The 18,047-nt window shown below is 38.1% G+C and overlaps 1 protein-coding gene across 3 annotated transcripts in view; it reads right to left on the bottom strand.

Moving 5' to 3' along the window:
* KLHL8 (kelch like family member 8) overlaps positions 1 to 18,047 on the bottom strand; it is an 85,984-nt gene that overhangs the window by 47,090 nt on the left and 20,847 nt on the right. Inside the window, exon 1 of one of the 3 annotated variants that reach the window (XM_007495926.3) lies at positions 5,923 to 6,106. The exons of 1 other annotated variant lie outside the window; for it this stretch is intronic. The gene's annotated coding sequence lies outside the window, so the exon portion shown is untranslated. Of the gene's footprint in view, positions 1 to 5,542; positions 6,107 to 18,047 lie in introns of those variants that run through there. One more of the 3 variants, XM_001370703.5, reaches the window with a different exon arrangement.

Below are 18,047 nucleotides of genomic sequence, written 5' to 3'. Positions count from 1 at the left end.
GTGACTGGGGATGTAGACTCTAAAAGAGCATCCTAGTGCAAACATCAACATCATGGAAATAGGTTCTGATCAAGGACACATGTAAAACCCAGTGGAATTGCACGTCAACTACAGGAAAGGTGGGGTGAGGGGAGGGAGGGAAAGAATATGATTCTTATAACTGAGGAATAATGTTCTAAATTGACTAAATAAAATTTTCTAAAAAAATTAAGCAAAACTGGTAAGCAATTGAAAAAAAATACTCAAAAAAAAAGAAAGAAAAAAGAAAAGAAAGGTATAGTGAATAAGGAATCAATCTTAGAGCCACAAGACTCAAGTTCAATTTCTGACAAATACTGTTTGGACATAAGTCACATGAACTCTCCAGGCTCTAAGCAACTCTCTTAAGAATATAAGTTAAATAAAAGGTGCCAAATTCCATGGAGGTAAAGGAAGTTTCCTCAGTGAAGTTCTCTATATTAATGTAGACATAGGTTCAGTTCCCTTTTTCTATACCTATTACTAGACAATATTTTCAAACAGAAAAGTTTCCATTTCCTTATATTTATATTCCTAGCTCTTAACAGTGTCTAATACAGAGTAAGCACATCATAAATACTTTATCTACAACCTTATCTTCTGTATATTCTAATACATCAGTATATATCATATAATTGGTACATATTCTTTATGGTCATTTTATAGGACTTTGATAAAGGAGGCAGGGTAAAGTAGTGGAAAGAACAGAGGATCCCAGAAATCAAGAGACCTGGATGTAAGACCCCTTAAGCAATCTACCAATCTACCAAAGTTATCATCTTTGAGTTTTGTTTTCTTCACCTAAAAGATGAAGACAATAAAAGGAAGGGCGAAGAGGAAGTAATCTGTAATACAAAGTTATTTTTTAAAATAAAAGATGTCAAAATTACTGAGATGCTCAAAAGATAAAGTTATAATTTTTTTACCTGATCAATTTCAGAAAATTACCAATCAGAAATGCTTCTCACAGACTACTGTTAACTGGCAAATTCGGAAAGTCTCATAATAAAACTCATGTTACTGAAAATTTGCATTATAAGGGTTTTCTTTTATCATATAGCAACTGATTGACCTGCCCCTTTGGCCCCAAGAGCAGTGGGATGTAGCTGGTAGCTTGGCTCTGCCCCACAAATGTAAGGGAAAGGAATGGAGCTCTGGAGTCTACTGAAGGAGCTTAATCCCCTTTCCTGGCCTTGCCCCTAAATGCAAGGGTGGATGAAGCATGGCACACAATGAGGAGTGGGCACTGGCACATGGGTGGGACATAGCACAAGTCCCTAAAAAGTTCAAAAAGGTTTTCCCCATCACTGTCCTAGCAACTTATCTCTAGGGAAATATGACCCTGGGCAAGTCACTTAACCCTAACTGCCTACTCCTTATTGCTTTTCTGCCTTGGAATTGATCCTGAGTATTGAATCTAAGTTTTGTTAGGGTAAGAATTTAATTAGCTTTTAATTAATTTAGTTAAAAGTAAGAATTTAGTCTAGAGAAAGAGTTTTGAATTTTACTTTGGCTCCTTTAAGCAGGGAAGAAAAGAGTTGTCTGTGGGAGAATTAAGAGAATTGCATGATAGGAAAGTTAGTCAGAGCACTGGTCACTCTGGAGCTTACTTGCTTGGAGCAGATATCTGGAGAGTTTTGCGTTAATCAATCTGTGAAGGTTTTTCGTGAGAGTTAACTTTGGAGAAATTGAGAAACATCTTTTGATCTGAAGATGATTAGTTAGAGTGAGGGATTTTTCTCCAAGAGGGAGAAAAGTGGCCAGAGGAGGTGCTGTTTCCTCTCCAGGAAGCAGTGTCAGTTTGAGGCACCTAGAAGAGACTGATCCTGTCATTTTTTGACAATTAGTTTGAGGAAGCTGATGATTTTTTTTTCTTAAACCCTTAACTTCCATCTTAGAATCAGTACTGTGCAATGGTTCTAAAGCAGAAGAGTGGTAAGGCCTGGGCAATGTGGGTCAAGTGACTTGCCCAGGGTCACATAGCTAGAAAGTGTCTGAGGCCAGATTTGAACCCTAGGACCTCCCATCTCTGGGCCTGGCTTTCAATCTACTGAGCCACCCAGCTGCCCCCTCATGAAATTTTTATAGATAATTTAAGAAGAATTATGTAATTTTAAGATCATCCATTAGAATAGCTTTAGTTAAATAGATTTAATCTTTAGATAGTAAGAATAGATCAGTGTAGGTTCACCACAGTGAACAAAGAAGCAATCCCTTGCAGGACAGAGGGGTTCTGGGTTATAGCTAGAAATCTTAGTGTTACATTTAATAGATCCTACTTTATTTCTACCTTTTATTCTGTCCCTGCACTTTCTCTTAATTACAAATAAATAGTTGAATTAAACTGCGTCCAGCAAATTCATCAACCACCTTATATTGAAGTTCCCTGACAGCATTAGCCTATCAATATCAACTGGCCATCAATACATCAATATACATAACAGTTTGATATAACAAAGTTCAGGTTTTGACTATAAAAGCTGAAATTTAACTTAGTTGATATTAAATCTAAAATTTTCAAATTTCAGTTAGATACATTAAAGAACATCTATTTGATCAATTATAGTATAAAGGGTGACCTAATTCACATAAACGCTTTAAGTTTCTAAAAGAGAAAAAAGAATTCTTTTTCATTCATCATATTTCCCATTTAAAACAACAATACTAAAAGTCAACTAGTTGTTAGCATTAACTAAATGCCTCTATAATACTTATCACAGAAAAGGGGAAGTTTATTTTCCCATAAGAGTTAATAATATAAAGCCTCCAGAATGAAAAAGGAAGCTTATGTGTCCTTTGTTATTGTGTTTTTCAAATACAGTAGCCTTAGAAAATAATGAGAAAATATCTCTCTATTAAGTCTGGATCAGTTGTGTGTCCTATACGAAAAATGCTATTAAATTATAGATGTTATACACTCAAAACATAACATTTCAATAGGAGAAAGAAAGCAGAGAGTAAATGTTCTATGTTACTTATTTAAACACCAGTCCAAGAAAGGGTGATGAAAAAAGAGAATTTTAACAAAATAGTCCTTTTAATTCTGTTAATAGAATAACACTGATATGTGAACTAAAGTCATTGGAATTCTGACAACTTACTATAAATACATTGTTTTCTCCTGAGGAAAAAAAATTCACAGTTCACATATTTACATAAGCCACTGGAAAATAAGCTATAGAGTTTTCTTTTAGGAAATATCACCTATGAAAGGGATAACAAGCATCAATACATCTTAAATGACTTTAGCTATATTAGAAACTATTTGGAGTATTCAAGAAATAAGAGATTAAAAACCTTTCACCTCATCTTGGTTCATTTAAACAGATTAATACAGAATAATGAAATTGAAGAACACAGACTCACTGTAACATAATAAAAAGATCATATTCAAGTAATGATACTATATGTATCTTTTTATATACTAGGTATTTTTAAATCTCTCATAAACAAGTCATCTTCAAAATAAATGACTCTTTGTGGTATGTCCAAAAAGAGAAAACCAAAATAAACTAAACCTACACTTGATTTTCCTTAAACAATTAAAAAAGTCCAAATTCATATACCTGTGTTTATACTTAATTATCATAATAATAATGACTTCTCTAAGTTTCTAATATCTATTAATCAATGATTTAGCTTGTAAAGCTCCCTGAGAATGTAAACAAATCTTCCCTCAAAAAATTCAGTATTCAGGATACATGTTTATCAGATGCTGAGATATTTAATTGCTTTAAATGTTCAGGATGTCACTAAAGATAACAGGCACTTGGGAATTTTTATGGTGGAATCCCTTTATAGCAATATTCATAGCAATTAGTATATGTATTTTTAAATGCAAATTTTAAAGCATGCTTTGTGTAAACTGTAAAATATTGCATTACAAGCAGTTATTACATCAGATTCTTTGTCCAGCTAAAGGAAAAGAAGAGAGACCTACAGTCTGGAAAGGTATCCAAAGAAGCTACTCTGGAGGGCTGCCCATACTCTTGCCTATAGCTGGGACAAGAAGAGGGAAAGAGGAAAAGTATACATACAACATATTGATAAAAAAAAAAGAAATTGACAAATGTTAAACAAATCAACATAAATGATGGTAAAACAATGAAAAAATTCTGAGCCAAGAAAATGATTTGTTAAACTTTTCAAATAATTACTTTTAAAATGTAGTTCTTTAACAAGATAGGCTAATAAAAATGGTGAAGGGCTCAAATGTTTTATTAAAAGGCATTTAATTTAGAACTATAAGGAGGAATCAGAGAGAAGCCAAATACTCAAGGCTGGACAAACCTCTAATTATCACAATGAAAAAACAAACAAAAAACTACAGAGAAAAAAATATACTCCTAACTTAACTAACAAGAAAATATTGGGAGGGGAGAGGATTTTATTCTCATGAAGTCATAAAATCCACTGTTAGGAAACTGATAAACAAGTGTTTACTACTATCTACAAAAGCATTGGAAATTTACCTTCTATCACTGGAGTTTGAGACAATTAAAAAAATATTTTACTAAATGTATTTCGATATTATTGCTGTTACAATCCTATGTATTTTGCACATTTTAAAACATTCTGAAAAGGAGTCTGGCAAGCTCCACCAAATTACCAAAGGGATTTATAACACAAAAAGCATTAAGAACCCGTATTCTATCAGGAGAGATATGTGCACATATAATTGTGCACGAAATAAATGAAAGGTTAACTTTTTTTGGTAGGAAGAAATTGAGAAAGTTCATAGTTTGTACTATTTTCTGTATGAGGGGCATGTGATGTGCAGAAATTTTAACTACACTATGGCTTAAAAGCAGCAGTTACCTACATTAGGAGATAGCTGTAAGGACCAAAAGGGATAATATGGTAATGCTCTTTGAAAATTTTAAGTGCCATATAAATGTTAGCTCTAATCATACCAATTCAACGATCATTCCTAAGCCAGTGATTGTGAGATCCTTTTATCCACACTAAGCTCTCCAGCTCTCCTGCCCTTTGGTATCATACTGCATACTGGAAATTTTGAACTGGAAGACCTTAAATTCATTATGTCCAAAACGGAACTCATTCTCTTTCTACCTAAACCCTTTCTTCTCCCTAACCTTCTTATTCCCTTTGGGGACACCCCTAGTCCCTCAGACTTGAAAACATTCAATCTTCACCTCTCACCACCTCCCATATACAATCTGTTGTTAAGTTCCATTTCTTCTATCTTTCCAACCTCTCAGACCTATGCCCTCTTCTGTCTCGGCACGACCAGCACCTCTCCGATTGTCATCAGAATTACTTCATCGGACTTGAGGGCCTCTCCCCATTACAGTCCATTCTCTAATCGGTGCCCTTGCCCAAGTGCCAACCCCTTGCCCCGCCCCCACCCGGTCCCTCTAATTTTCTCTCAGTCCTTCACCGAGGACCCTCCCCACCTCCCCCAAAGTTTGCACTGTGTCCTCTGGGGGTAGAGGTACCCCGACGGCTCGGCACAAAAGGGATCAAGACAGGAAGGGCCCTCCCCCCGTTCCCCTCCCCCCACCTCCACTCGTGGCAACGAAAGAAAGCAGAGTTAAGTTCCTCTCAGTCGGGCCCCAGTCGGGCCTCGAGGCCGCTCGTAGTTGCAGTCTGAGGACTCCGCGCCCTGGAGGTGCTCTCACACTAGCGACCTACAGCTCTGCTTCTCCCAACATCTGACAGGCACGGGAGGCCGGACTCTAGGACGTCCGACCCGCGCAGCCATCCGGGCTGAGGTGGCTAAGGAGGCAGCGGCCCTGCCCGAGGCGGTCTCAGAACGCTCCTCCTCCCCAAAGAGCAGCGCGGTGGGGGTTCGTGGGTCTACCCTCAGGTCACAGCGAGGTGCACAAGGTGGATAATGGGGGAAGAGGTACTAAGAGCTTAGAAAACCATCAGTCTAGTTACCTAGCTTTTTCTGAAATGGGTCCAACCCCCTCCTCCTCCCCGCTTCCTGCGCTCTTCCACGAGACGCCGAGGCGCCGGCTGCCCCAGCTCACGCCCTCAATCGCTCCCTCCGGAGCTTCCTTACTCTGGAGGGCTCCAGCAGGGTTCCAACAGGGACTTAGAGCGCGCCCGGGAGCTCCGCCCCGCATTGGTCTACATGCGCAGGCAGGTCGGCTTGGACAGAGAGGACACTGGGAAGTGTAGTTCAGCCTGTTCTCTTCCCTCTCCCTGGACTCCCAATTTGGCATTTTGTGGCCAGAGGCATGTGCTGAGAGTCCAATTGCAGATGCGTATAGTAGCTACCCATGCAGTTGTTGGATCAGGATCATGGATATAGATAAAACTGATAGATATCTTCAAAGCTGAGCAGTCCACCCCTCTCATTAACTTATAAACATACACATCTACATATATGTATAGAGATATACATATTCTCCATCCTTATTTATATCTATATCCTATTTCTATGTGTGTATGTGCATATATGTTGTGAGTCCAGGGGCAGATAACAGCAACAAAAATAAAATTGTTCTTCAAGGAAGGTAAATAACAGAGAGAGTTTATGTACATAAATATCACTATTTTTATTAGAGAAAACACCTCATCTGTGTCAGTCACTGTGTTAAATTGGGGAGTCAAGAAGAAAAAAAAAAGTCCTTACCTTCAAGAAATTCAAAATCTTGGAGAAACAACATGTTGTTACATGTTAAATTATGTGTGTCAACTAGGATTTTTGGGAACCCCAAATTTTCCCATCCCCTGAGAACTCACCTATTTTAGACTGAAAAATAGACCTTAATGGTCCCGATTCAGGGTGGGACAAGTAGATCTAATAAAATGTTAAGTACCCTTTTGCTCTGGTAGTTTCTCCCATTGTATCAAAGTCCTCTCCCAGGTAGTTCTGCCCTTGGCTGAACCTTTCTCTTTTGTGTTCATTGTAAAACATTAGCCTGTCTCTGATAATCCTGTCTTGGACTTTTCATTTCCTTATAGCTTTGTAATGCCAATCAATCATACTTCCCCTGCCCTTAGTTCCTCAAAAGGTATATGTTTCCCAAGTTCTATTGTTCTTTGGAGAATCTTCTAGTGCCCCAGGGTTTTTGTAGTTTTTGGTGCTTGGCTCTGTGATAGCAGCTATCACTTTCCTGATTAAAGATTTGGTTTTATCTGACTCCTTTAGTAGTTCTGTGTTTTCCCAAGTTGACAAAGTATAAAATTGTATAGACATAGATTTTGATATTTTGATTCTGATTGTGATTTTTTTTTCTTTCTTCCAAAAGTTTAACTTTCTTCCATTTTTTTCTTTATGTTTTTGGGGTTTTTTTCCCCCTCTCCTTTTGATAATTGACTCATACACTCCCATAACTCAACCACACATCCTGAGTTGACCTGGGTGTTTCTAAACACCCACTTAGGGGTGGGGGTGGGGGTTGTATTTTATTTATTTTTTTTTTAAACCCTTACCTTCTGTCTTGGAGCCAGCAGTATTGGCTCCAAGGCAGAAGAGTGGTAAGGGCTAGGTAATAGGGGTTAAGTGACGTGCCCAGGGTCACACAGCTGGGAAGTGTCTGAGGCCAGACTTGAACCTAGGACCTCCCATCTCTAGGCCTGACTCTCAATCCACTGAGCTACTTAGCTGCCCCCGGAGTTGTATTTTTAAAAAATTCAAGATTAAAAAAAAATTTTTCTAGAAAGATCTTCAAGGAAAGAAGCTTGCTAACTCCTAAAATCCAGAGAATGAACTATTGCAGAAAGATACCGGAAAACCTATACTACATCAAGAAGATCCAGAATGAACTTTGGGTGTGGTTGATTGAACTGAAAGTTGATTGAACATTTATTTGAATGTGTACTCTTATGCCAAAAGGGGATTGCCCCCTAATTGGTTTTTGTCAATGTGCTCAGCAAACATTGATTTTTCTGTCTCTCTCTTCTATTCCCCTCTTCTAACTATTGTAGTTTCCTCTTAGAAGTGAAAATTTTGTATGTACCTGCAGTTAGAAAATTTAGAGGTGCAGGATGATTATGTTTAGTGATCAAATGGGGAGACTAGTTCCCCAATCACCATCAGGGGGAATTGTGAATTTTAGATTTTCTTCACCCTGACTAGTTTTTTAAATCCTAACAAACAAGAATGTCTACAACCCTACTTAAGGATTAAGTGTTGAGGAGGATGGCCCAAGACAGATATGTGCTAGCAAGTGACGATTAAGAAACAACTGATAGACCCCCTGGGCGTCAAGCTTAAGCTACCATTGGTACATGTGAGACTCAGGAAATAATGTAAAAAAGGGTCTATATATTTCACGTAACTTCCTCTCTCCAGCCTCTTTCATGGAGACAGGGCTCTGGCTCTTTGGCAGGATGTTGCTCTGGTTCTCTTATGGAGACATGGCTCTCCCTCTGTCTCTCGCTCCTGGAGATTTGGTTTATGTTGGCAACATGGGAGTGCTGGGCGGCATTTGGCCTCTTGGGTCTTGGGGTCTTGTCCTGAGCATGCTAGGTGAGTGAGTTTAGGCTGATTCCTTTTCCTTTACCTTCTTGGGTACACTATCTTCTTAGGAAGCCCCTAATCTTCTGAGAAGGCCTCATGGCTGAGTTCTCTGAACTTCCCTTGGCTTAGGTTAGGACAGAGAAATCTTATACCCCTTTCTCTCTCTCTTCTTAATTCCTTCCCTCTTTATTAATTAAACCACCATAAAATTCCCAAACTGACCTGAATATTTTTATTAGGATTTGAATTAATCCCTGGTGACCACTAGTATAATTATATTCAGTCAAAAACCCCTAAATTTACCCCTTACAAAATTTAAGTATACAAAAATATATTTATTGTAAATATGCTCAGGTCCCACTCTTTGAGAGTCAGGAAATCCTGCTCCATTGGCCTCAAGAACCATCAGGATAGCGGTGGAGTAAAGATGGCAGCCTAGAAGGAGCAGATGTTCAGACCTCTGAATACCCTTCCTTACCAATCACAAACCAAATGTTCCAAGGGGATTGAAAATCAAGCCTAACAACAAGACAGAGCCAAGGAACCCTCCTGCTGGACTCAATTCAAAAGGTATGCCCCCATCCCCCAAAAGCTGGAATCTGAGAACACTCAGTTTTAAGGGGAAGGCAAAAGGAAGGTCCGAGGACCCATCCCCACTCCCACCCAGAGCACTGAGCCTCCAGCAGCAGCGGGGACCTCTGAGCGGGCAAAGATGCTGGTCTGGAGGGTATACCTTGGGGGCAGGGCTGTGCAAAGTTCAGAGCATCGAACACAGATGGTGGGGAAGGAGCTAGAGAGGGAGCATAGACCTAGCAGCCTGGCCAGAGCTGTGGAGATCCTCCAATATTTGCTCTAGCCGTCCAGGAGGCTTTGGCCTCAGAACACACCCAGCCCAACCCAGCTGAACTTAATCCCATCAAAAGTTCTCAGAACTCAGGGAAGCCCAGACTCCACATCCTTCCCTCATTGACTGCTGAACTATAATCCAATCAAAAGCCTCCAGAGGTCAGGGGAGCTCAAATTCCAACACTCCTCCCCCCAGAGACTGCACTGAGAGATCTGACAAAGCTCCAAGAGGGGAGACTGACAGAAGCCCCCAAAACCAAAAAAAATGAGAGGAGTAAGAGCCCAGAAAAATACAGGGAGTAAAAAGAGGGTGAATTTGAGCAAACAACAGAAAAAGAAGAAAGAAACTATAATAGACAGCTTCTATACAGCGAACAGAACAGAGGGGGGCGGGGGGGGGATCAGCAAACGATAAATCAGAAATCCCAGTGAATTAGATACAGGCTGTGGAACAACTCAAAAAACAATTAAGAGAGACTGAAGACAATTGGGAAAAGAACTTAAAAACTATGATAAGTCATCTGGAAACAAAGGCACTTGAACTAAAACAAGAAAATAGTGTCTTGAAAGCCAAAATCAACCAGCTGGAAAATGAGGTAAAAGAGATGAAAGACGAGGCAAAGAAGATGAAAGATGACCTCCATAGAAAATCAGACCAGAAAGAGAAGGATGACCAAAAAGCCAGGGATGAAATCCAGGCTCTAAGAACCAGAATACAACAACTAGAATTAAGTGACCTCACAAAGCAGCAGGACACTATAAAACAAAACCAAAAGAATGAAAAAATTGAGGAAAATATGAAACATCTCATTCACAAAACAGAGGATTTAGAAAATTTGTTCAGCCATTCCCCAACTGAAGGGCATCCCCTCATTTTCCAATTTTTTGCAACCACAAAGAGCACAGCTATGAATATTCTTGTACAAGTCTTTTCCCTTATTATCTCTTTGGGGTACAAACCCAGCAGTGCTATGGCTGGATCAAAGGGCAGAAAGTCTTTTATCGCCCTTTGGGCATAGTTCCAAATTGCCCTACAGAATGGTTGGATCAATTTACAACTCCACCAAAAATAAATTAATGTCCCCACTTTGCCACATCCCCTAGAGCATTCATTACTTTCCTTTGCTGTCATGTTGACCAATCTGCTAGGTGTGAGGTGATACCTCAGAGTTGTTTTTATTTGCATCTATCTGATTATATGAGATTTAGAGCACTTTTTCATGTGCTTATTAATAGTCTTGATTTCTTTAACTGAAAACTGTCTATCCAAGTCCCTTGCCCATTTTTCAATTGGATAATGGCTTGATTTTTTTTGTACAACTGGTTTAACTCTTTATAAATTTGAGTAATTAGACTTTTGTCAAAGGTTTTTGTTATGAAGATTGTTTCCCAATTTGTTGCTTCCCTTCTAATTTTAGTTACATTGGTTTTGTTTGTACAAAACCTTTTTAATTTGATATAGTCAAAATTATTTTACATTTTGTGACTCTTTCTAAGTCTTGCTTGGTTTTAAAATATTTCCCTTCCCAAAGGTCTGACATGTATACTATTCTGTGTTCACCTAATTTACTTATAGTTTCCTTCTTTATATTCAAGTCATTCACCCATTCTGAGTTTATCTTGGTGTAGGGTGTGAGGTGTTGATCCAAACCGAATCTCTCCCATACTGTCTTCCAATTTTCCCAGCAGTTTTTATTAAATAGTGGATTTTTGTCCCCAAAGCTGGGGTGTTTGGGTTTGTCATAGACTGTCTTGCTGAGGTCGTTTACCCCAAGTCTATTCCACTGATCCTCCTTTCTCTCTCTTAGCCAGTACCAAATTGTTTTGATGACCGCTGCTTTGTAATATAGTTTGAGATCTGGAACTGCAAGGTCACCTTCCTTTGTATTTTTTTTCATTATTTCCCTGGATATCCTTGATCTTTTGTTCTTCCAAATCTACTTTGTTATGGTTTTCTCTAATTCAGTAAAAAAGGTTTTTGGAAGTTCAATGGGTATGGCACTAAATAGATAGATAAGTTTGGGTAGGATGGTCATTTTTATTATGTTAGCTCTTCCCACCCATGAGCAAGCAATATTTTTCCAATTGTTTAGATCTAGTTTTAATTGTGTGGAGAGTGTTTTGTAGCTATATTCATAGAGTTCCTGTGTTTGTCTCGATAGATAGATTCCTAGGTATTTTATATTGTGTCTGGTGACTTTAAATGGAATTTCCCTTTCTAATTCTTGCTGCTGAACTGGGTTGGAGATATATAGAAATGCTGATGACTTATGTGGATTTATTTTGTATCCTGCAAATTCGCTAAAGTTGTTGATTATTTCGACTAGCTTTTTAGTTGATTCTCTAGGATTCTTTAAGTAAATTATCATATCATCCGCAAAGAGTGACAGCTTGGTCTCCTCATTGCCAATTTTAATACCTTCAATTTCTTTTCCTTCTCTAATTGCTACTGTTAGTTTTTCTAGTATAATATTAAATAATAAAGCTGATAGTGGGCATCCTTGTTTTACTCCTGATCTTATTGGGAAGGCTTTGAGTTTATCCCCATTGCAGATGATATTTACTGATAGTTTTAGATATATACTGTTTATTATTTTTAGGAAAGGCCATTCTATTCTTATACTTTCTGGAGTTTTCAATAGGAATGGGTGTTGTATTTTGTCAAAGGCTTTTTCTACATCTATTGAGATAATCATGGGATTTTTGTCGGTTTGCTTGTTAATATAGTCAATTATGTGGATGGTTTTCCTAATATTGAACCATCCTTGCTATGCTGGTATGAATCCTACCTGATCATAGTGGATAACCCTTGTGATGACTTGCTGGAGTCTTTTTGCTAGTATCCTATTTAAGATTTTTGCATCTATATTCATTAGGGAGATTGGCCTATAGTTTTCTTTCTCTGTTTTTAACCTGCCTGGCTTTAGGATCAGTACCACGTTTGTGTCATAATAAGAATTTGGTAGAACCCCTTCTTAGCTTATTCTGTCAAATACTTTGTATAATATTGGGATTAGTTGTTCTTTGAATGTGTGATATAATTCATTTGTGAATCCATCTGGACCTGGGGATTTTTTCTTAGGGAGTTCTTTGATGGCTGTTCAATTTCTTTTTCTGATATGGGGTTGTTTAGGTAATTTATTTCTTCCTCTTTTAGTCTAGGCAATTTATATTTTTGTAAGTATGCACACATATCACCCAAATTGCAATATTTGTTGCCATATTATTGGGCATAGTAGTTCTTAAAGATTGCCTTAATTTCCTCTTCATTGGAGGTGAGGTCTCCCTTTTCATCTTGGATAATGTCAATTTGGTTTTTTTCTTTCCTTTTTTTAATTAGATTGACTAGTACTTTGTCTATTTTATTTGTTTTTTCAAAGTACCAGCTTCTAGTGTTATTTATTAGTCAACAGTTCTTTGACTTTCAATTTTATTGATTTCTCCTTTGATTTTTAGGATCTCCAATTTAGTCTTAATCTGAGGATTTTTAATTTGTTCACTTTCTAGTTTTTCAATTTGCATGCCCAATTTATTGGCCTCTGCCCTTCTTAATTTGTTTATATATATATAATAAAAGATATAAATTTCCCCTTGAATACTGCTTTGGCTGCATCCCATAGGTTTTGAAAGGATGTCTCATCATTGTCATTTTCTTCAATGAAGTTATTGTTTCTACGATTTGTTCTTTAACTAGCTGGTTTTGGAGAATCATATTGCTTAATTTCCAACTAATTTTTGATTTACCTCTCCGTGTACCCTTACTAATTATTATTTTCATTGCATTGTGGTCTGAGAAGGTTGCATTTATTATTTCTACCCTTTTGCTCTTGTTTGCAATGTTTTTATGCCCTAATACATGGTCAAATTTTCTGAATGTTCCATGTGCTGCTGAAAAGAAGGTGTATTTCTTTTTGTCCCTATTTATTTTTCTCCACATGTCTACTAACTCTAATTTTTCTAAGATTTCATTTGCTTCTCTCACCCCTTTCTTATTTATTTTTTGGTTTGATTTATCTAGTTCAGATAGAGGAAGGTTCAGATCTCCCACTAGTATAGTTTTTCTATCTATTTCATCCTTGAGGTCCTCTAGTTTCTCCGTTAGAAATTTGGATGCTATGCCATTTGGTGCATACATATTGAGTACAGGCATTTCCTCATTGTCTATACTGCCTTTTATCAGGATGTAGTTACCTTCCCTATCTCTTTTAACTAGATTTATTTTTACTTTGTCTTTGTCAGCTATCATGATTGTGACTCCTGCCTTCTTTTTATCAGTCGATGCCCAATAGATTTGGCTCCATCCTCTTACTTTTGCTCTATGCGTATCTACCTTCCTCATGTGTGTTGTTGCAGACAGCATATGTTAGGGTTTTGGATTCTAATCCACTCTGCTATTTATTTGCATTTTATGGGTGAGTTCATTCCATTCACATTGAGAGTTATGATTACTAGCTGTGTATTTTCCAGCATTTTGATTTCTACTCCTTGTCCTGTCTTTTCTTCTTTCACTCTTTCCTTCTACACAATGTTTGTTTATAATCAGTCCCCCTTGTTCCCACCCTTATTTTACTTCCCTTTGTACCCCCCTACCTTCTTATTCCCTCCCTTATTTTCCACTGTAGTCTTTTAAAAATCCCCCCCCCTATACTGCCTTCCTCCCCACAAGTCCCTTTTTACCCTTCTACTACCCTATAGGACACAAATCTGTTCTCTGCCCCAGTGGATTTGATTGTTCTTCCCTCTTTGGGTCAGTTTCAAAGCACATAAGAGTTGAGTATTTCTTATCTCCATCCTCTTTACCCTACCAGTGTATCGATGTTCTCCCCCCTCCTGCCATGAGCTACTTTGTGACATATCAATTTACCCCCATTTGTTTCTTTTCCCATTTCTTTTAGTATTAACCTCTTTTTTTTTTTAGCTCTGGTTGTATTTCTCTCTCTCTCTCTATATATATATATATACATATATATATATATGTATATGTATACATACATACATATGCATATGTATTTATGCATGCATATATCTATATACCTATTTATGTCTTGTCCTTTCATCCTATACAGTTTGTCACTGTTCCCTCTAAGTGTAATTCTTTTAGCTGCCCAGATGATAGCAACAGTTTTTAAGAGTTACCAATGACCTCCTTTCTTATAGGGATACATTTCATTTTAACTTATTGAGTCTCTTAAATTTTTTTTTTGCTGTTGTTTTGTTTTGTTTTTCTTTTCCCACTCTTTTTTAATTACCCTTTGATGATTCTCTTGAGTTCTGTGCTTGGGCATCAAATTTTCTGTTCAGGTCTGGTCTTTTCTTTACGAATGCTTGGAATTCTTCTATTGTGTTGAATAATACTTCCCCCTGTAAGAATATAGTCAGTTTTGATGGGTATTTGATTCTTGGTTGTGGACCTAGTTCCCTTGCTTTCTGGAATATCATATTCCATGCCTTTCGGTCCTTCAGTGTGGGTGCAGCTAGATCCTGTGTTATCCTCACTGTGGTTCCATGGTATCTGAATGACTTCTTCTTGGCAGCTTGTAATATCTTTTCTTTGGTCTGATAGTTCTTGAATTTGGCTATAACATTCTTGGGTGTTGTCAGTTGGGGATTAAGTACAGGAGGTGATCTGTGGATTCTTTCAATCTCCACTTTCCCCTCTTGTTGTAGGATATCGGGGCAGTTTTCCTGAATAATTTCCTGTAGTATTATGTCCAGGATTTTTCTTTTGTCATGGTCTTCTGGTAGACCAATGAGTCTTAATTTGTCTCTTCTCGAACAATTTTCTAAATTTTCTGTTTTGTAAATGAGATGCTTCATATTTTCCTCAATTTTTACATTATTTTGGTTTTGTTTTATAGTGTCCTGCTGCCTTGTGAGGTCACTTAATTCCAATTGTTGTATTCTGATTCTTACAGTCTGGGTTTCATCCCTGGCTTTTTGGTCATCCTTTTCATTCTGGTCTTATTTTGTTTGAAGGTCATCTTTCATCCTCTTTACCTCGTCTTTCATCTCTTTTGCTTCATTTTCCAGCTGGTTGACTTTGGCTTTCAAGACACTATTTTCTTGTTTTAGTTCAAGTGCCTCTGTTTCCAGATGACTTATCATAGTTTTTAAGTTCTTTTCCCAATTGTCTTCAGTCTCTCTTAATTGTTTTTTGAGTTGTTCCACAGCCTGTATCTAATTCACTGGGATTTCTGATTTATCATTTGCTGATCCCCCCCACCCCCCTCTGTTCTGTTCGCTGTATAGAAGCTGTCTATTATAGTTTCTTTCTTCTTTTTCTGTTGTTTGCTCAAATTCACCCTCTTTTTACTCCCTGTATTTGTCTGGGCTCTTGCTCCTCTCATTTTTTTGGTTTTGGGGGCTTCTGTCAGTCTCCCCTCTTGGAGCTTTAATAGGAGATCTCTTGGTGTAGTCTCTGATCGAGGTTTTTGATTGGATTATTGTCCAGCAGTTAAAGAGGATGGGTGTGGAGCCTGGGCTTCCCTGAGTTCTGGAGACTTTTGATGGGATTAAGTTCAGCTTAGTTGGGCTGGGTGTGCTCTGAGTCCAAAACTTCCTGGAAGGCTGGAGCAAATATGGAGGATCTCCACAGCTCTGGCCAGGCTGCTAGGTCTATGCTCCCTCTCTAGCTCCTTCTCCGCCATCTGTGCTGGATGCTCTGAACTTGGCACTGCCGTGCTTGCAAGATAAGCCCTCTACAACAGCACCTTTGCCCACCTAGAAGTTCCCGCTGCCGCTGGAGTCTCAGTGCTCTGGGTGGGAGGGGGGATGGGTCCTGAGACGTTCCTTCTGTCTTCCCCTTAAACACAAGTGTTCTTGGATTCTGGCTTGGGGGGGGGGATACTTTTTGAATTAGGTCCCGCAGGAGAGTTCCTTGGCTCTGTCTTGTTGTTAAGTTTGTTTTTCAGTCCCCTGGGAGCATTCAGTTTGTGATCGGTTAGGAAGGGTATTCAGAGGTCTGAATTTCTGCTCCTTCTAGGCTACCATCTTGACCTCATCAGCATTTGTATATATCTCCAACCCATTTCAGCCGCAAGAATTAGAAAGAGAAATTCCATTTAAAATCACCCAAGACAATATAAAACACTTAGGAATCTATCTGCCAAGACAAACACAGGAACTCTATGAACACAACTACAAAACACTCTCCACTCAATTAACACTAGTTCTAAACAATTGGAAAAACATTGATTACTCATGAGTTGAATGAACTAACATAATAAAAATGACAATCCTACCCAAATTAATTTACTTATTTAGTGCCATACCTATTGAACAACCAAAAAACTTTTTTTACTGAATTAGAGAAAAATATAACAAAGTAGATTTGGAAGAACAAAAAATCAAGGATATACAGGGAAATCATGAAAAAAAAATGCAAAGGAAGGAGAACTTGCAGTACCAGATCTCAAACTATATTATAAAGCAGCAGTCATCAAAACAATTTGTTACTGGCTAAGAGAAAAAAATGAGGATCAGTGGAATAGATATGGGGTAAATGACCTCAGCAAGACAGTCTATGACAAACCCAAAGACACCAGCCTTTGGTACAAAAATCCACTATTTGATAAAAATTGCTGGGAAAATTGGAAGACAGTATGGGAGAGATTAGGTTTGGATCAACATCTCACACCTTACACCAAGATAAACTCAGAATGGGTGAATGATTTGAATATAAAGAAGGAAACTATAAGCAAATTAGGCGAACACAGAATAGTATACTTGTCAGATCTTTGGCAATGAAAATACTTTAAAACCAAGCAAGAGCTAGACAACATCACAAAAATGGAAAATCAATAATTTTGACTACATCAAATTAAAAAGTTTTTGTACGAACAAAACTAATGCATCCAAAATTAGAAGGGAAGCAACAAATTGGGAAACAATCTTTATAACAAAAACCTCTGACAAAGGTCTAATTACTCAAAACTTATAAAGAACCAAACCAGTTGTACAAAAAAGTCAAGCCATTCTCTAATTGAAAAATGGGCAAGGGACATGAATAGGTAATTTTCAGTTAACGAAATCAAAACTATTAATAAGCACATGAAAAAGAGATCTAAATCTCTTATAATCAGAGAGTTGCAAATCAAAACAACTCTGAGGTATCACCTCACACCTAGCAGATTGGCTAACATGACAGCAAAGGAAAATAATGAATGCTGTAGGGGATGTGGCAAAGTTGGGACATTAATTCACTGCTGGTGGAGTTGTGAACTGAGCCAACCATTCTGGAAGGCAATTTGGAACTATGCTGAAAGGGTGCTAAAAGGCTGTCTGCCCTTTAATAAAGCTTAGCATTTCTGGGTTTGTACCCCAAAGAGTTAATAAGGAAAAAGACATGTATAAAGATATTCATAGCTGCGCTCTTTGTGGTGGCCAAAAATTGGAAAAATAGGGGATGTCCTTCAATTGTGGAATGGCTGAACAAATTGTGGTATATGTTGGTGATGGAATACTATTGTGCACAAAGGAATAATAAAGTGGAGGAATTCCATGGGGACTGGAACAACCTTCAGCAATTGATGCAGAGTGAGAGAAGCAGAACCAGGAAAACATTGTACACAGAGACTGATACACTGTGGTACAATAGAATGTAATGGACTTCTCCATTATTGGCAGTGCAATGACCCTGAACAACTTGGAGGAACCTAGGAGGAAAACCACTATCCACATCCAGAGGAAACACAGTGGGAGTAAAAACACGGAAGAAAAACAACTGCTTGAATACATGGGTTGAAGG

Source organism: Monodelphis domestica, chromosome 6, assembly GCF_027887165.1.
Source record: "Monodelphis domestica isolate mMonDom1 chromosome 6, mMonDom1.pri, whole genome shotgun sequence".
In the NCBI taxonomy this organism is placed as follows: domain Eukaryota; kingdom Metazoa; phylum Chordata; class Mammalia; order Didelphimorphia; family Didelphidae; genus Monodelphis; species Monodelphis domestica.
This window is presented reverse-complemented; position numbering and strand designations above follow the sequence as displayed.